The following is a 3,611-nucleotide window of genomic DNA, read 5'->3' on the forward strand; positions in this document are numbered from 1 at the left end:
TAATATCCATAAAGGGACAAACCATTAAGAAACAAAGATTATGCATCCAAAAACATAATTGCAGAAAATAATACAGTATTAGTTCATTGAACAACTCAGCATATGTGTGTGTGTGTGTGTGTGTGTGTGTGTGTGTGTGTGTGTGTGTGTGTGTGTGTGTGTGTGTGCGTGTGTGTGTGTGTGTGTGTGCGCACTTGTTTTCCTGTCTCACTCTCATTAAGCACCCTTCTAGTTTAATGTGTATGTATCGAGCCTAACATTGGCTCTCCTAAAGAGCTACATGAGCAAAAATGTCTAGAAGCACATATCAAACGGACTTCCGCACACGCACATGCATACACACACACACACACACACACACACACACACACACATACATCAACATGCTACACATTTACTCCTTCATTTTCACTCTAGGGACATAGCATTGTCCTAGCATTTTCCTAGCTACCAGACATGTGCGTTTTTCTCCTCAAAAGATGAATTTGAAAGAGGCATCGCATAGAGAGCCCTAATCCATCACGCAGATGGCAAGACGGAGGACAGAGGACGAATCGTCGGTCAGACAGACAAGCAAAAAAACTGCATGCACTCGGCTATTAAAATGGAGAAAATAGAGTAAGACTTTTATACTGCTACACAAGTAATGAATGAGAAGAAAATATAGAGGGAGTAATAGATGAATGAATGACAAATTTCAAAGCTTGTTTATATAAGCGTTTTGTTTTGTTTTGTTCCTCTTCAACCTGGACAACAAAAGCTGGCTAAAAAAAGTACCTCATTGGGGTGAATCAAAGAATGGTAAATAAGAGTAAAATATTCATATTTAACACTCTCATCTCTCTCAGAAATGCTATAAGGCTAAATCCTCAGGCTTTTCTCTTCGTTATGTTGTGTTACATTATGTTATATGGGAGAAGGTTTAGTTGTCTAGTAACTGACAAAGAAAAACCATTAACCTTCTTTATTAGCCACTTAAAAAAGCTGTTTGTAGACAGATAAAAGCAGACCGTTTCTCATCCCCTCGTTTATTAGACAACAAAGATCTTTTCACATCGACGACACAAAGCTCGGGCCAGTCGAGGTGAAAAGGGCAGATGTAAACTTAAAGCCTTAAAGCCTGTTACAGCACCATAATACGCTTCTTTTTTCTTTTTTTTTCTTTTTTTACTTTATAGGGAGCAGAGTTTTCTGTTACAAATGATGACTGTTTATATATTTAGTAATTCAGTGTGTGTGTGTGTTTACATGTATGTACATTTATGTATATATGCATACATCATTTCTTTGTCATATTTTAGCCTGTTAAAGCCTGGCTTTGAGATGAAGCTGTTAAATTATGTAATTTTTCTTATTTTTTACAGCAAAACATGAATTCGGATAGAACACAAACATAAACATCGTCTCAACGACCAACAGAAATATAAGAAATTAATGCAAAATAGCTGTTTGTAATAATAAAAATAATAATTATTATTGTAATGATACTAATTACTATTTTATAAGGAAACGTCATGACGTCAGGTATCGTATGTGACGTGTCATCTAGGGACATTTTCTAAGCATAAATAAGCGAATATGCAATAAATAAATAAGCAAACTATAAAAAATAGACGTGGCTGCTCGTGCGCGTGCACGCGGTCAGGTGTGCACAGCGAGGCTACCTGTCCAGGGGTTGAAGGCTACCTGGCTTGGTTTTGATGACGTCGGGCAGCGAACACACCCCGCAGTGGCTGCGAGCGGAGCAGCGGATCGTGCCGTGTTCATTCGCGCAAAAAAATAAAAAAAAAGCCTTATCGAGGTTATAACACAGAGGTTATATCGTTCAAATGCGTTAGGATTAAACATACAACACATACACACACACACTCACACATACACACACAAACACAGACACGAGCATCATTTTATTCCCACATTTATTACCTTGATCATGAGGAACGATGATGAAGGTGTGGAGATGCGCAGATGATAGACAGGAGCTCCTTCTCAGGGACACGGTGTGTATCCGAAACAGAAAAGATGTAAGACAGCAGGAGAGGTGTTAAAGCTGGGTTTTACTAATTTAGGTGCCTTAATCCATACACACACACACACACATACACACACAGCATGCACACGCGCACACACACACACACGGGCGCGCGCACCCGCGCACGAGAAGGAAGATCCGCTCGGATATCAGGATCAGACTAAAGCTTTGAGCAGCGCCTCCTCTCTCTCTCTCTCTCTCTCTCTCTTTCTCTTTCTCTTTCCCTCACACACACACACACACACACACACACAACACACACACACACACACAGAGCGTCTCCAGACTTTACCGTAATATTTATAGAAGACAAAGCACTGGGAAAATCTTCTTCCTGCTCCGGAAAGTGTTTCATTTTTCTCACATATTTAATTCATGACAACCGCATTCGTTTCTTTTAATATATTCTTATAAACCAGGAGAACGCCATGAGCTTAAACTCATTACACAGCAACCATCTCCTTTTTTTCTTTCTTTTTTTTTTTTTTTTTTGCATACATGCAGAAATTGTGCACACAAAATCATTTTGCACACAGCTGCATTTTGTGAGGACTACTCCAAATAAATCATACTGTTTCCGTCTCCTGGAACGTAAAAGATGATTACGCATGTAGATTCTGTAAATTCTGTGTGTACTAATGTAAAATCTAGTCATACACTTTTATTCTATTCTATTTTAATTCTATTTTATCCTAATATTTATTTATTCTGTTTTTGTTCTATCTATTTTTTTATTCTATTTTTATATCACTGAGCTCTTGTCTTCATCATGTACAAGCTTCAGTCTTCATCGTCTGCAAACTTTTATCTTCATCTTCTACAAGCTCTCATCTTCATCATGTATAAGCTCTTGTCTTCATCAACTACAAGCACACGTCATCTACAAGCTCTTGCCTTCTTATAAAAACTCTCATCTTCATTGTCTAAAAACTCTCGTCTTCTTTGATTACAAGCTCTCATCCTTCTCATCTATAAGCTCTTATGTTCATTGTCTATAAGCTCTCATCCACTTCTTTTATAGGTTCTCATTTAATTGTCTATAAGCTCTCATCCTCTTCTTCTATAAGCTTTTGTCTTCTTCATTCACATCCAACTTTTGTTTTGCCGTTATCCATTTTGTGTGCCTTTTAGAAAAAAAAGACCTGAAAAGAAGTTTCTGTCCACCTACACTGCAACACATCTTTGTACTAAACTTTTCATTTCTCTTTTCATCTTCATTTTGATCTTGTTATTTTAAGACCTTGATAATTTACTTACATGTGACTATAAAACACATATCATTGATGCGTTTGTGTATGAAGTGCGCTGTTAAAGTAAAAAGGCCTTGAAGCTTTCATTTTGAAAATATGTTGTGCTGCACATATTGTGTGCACCTGCATTGTTTATCCTGTTCCTAAAAAGCTGTATGGTGCTCTCATGCTTTAAATGATGACTGTATATTTAGACGGTGTATGTAGCCGTGAGGAGGTGATGAACTTGACTGGGAGTGATGGATCATCAGAGCGTAAAGCTGACTTTGCTACCGCTGATGCTAGACATTTTGTGGTCTGGTATGACCGGAGCAAGCGAGGCCGTGTCC

The 3,611-nt window shown here is 38.1% G+C and overlaps 1 protein-coding gene across 1 annotated transcript in view; it reads right to left on the reverse strand.

Annotated features, from left to right (window-relative positions):
• The window catches only part of dok4 (docking protein 4), a 40,012-nt gene extending 37,777 nt beyond the window's left edge, over positions 1–2,235 (reverse strand). Inside the window, exon 1 of the mRNA XM_046858264.1 lies at positions 1,927–2,235. The gene's annotated coding sequence lies outside the window, so the exon portion shown is untranslated. The remainder of the gene's footprint in view (positions 1–1,926) is intronic.
• Positions 2,236–3,611: the final 1,376 nt, after the last annotated feature.

This window comes from Silurus meridionalis, chromosome 9, assembly GCF_014805685.1.
Source record: "Silurus meridionalis isolate SWU-2019-XX chromosome 9, ASM1480568v1, whole genome shotgun sequence".
Taxonomy (NCBI): domain Eukaryota; kingdom Metazoa; phylum Chordata; class Actinopteri; order Siluriformes; family Siluridae; genus Silurus; species Silurus meridionalis.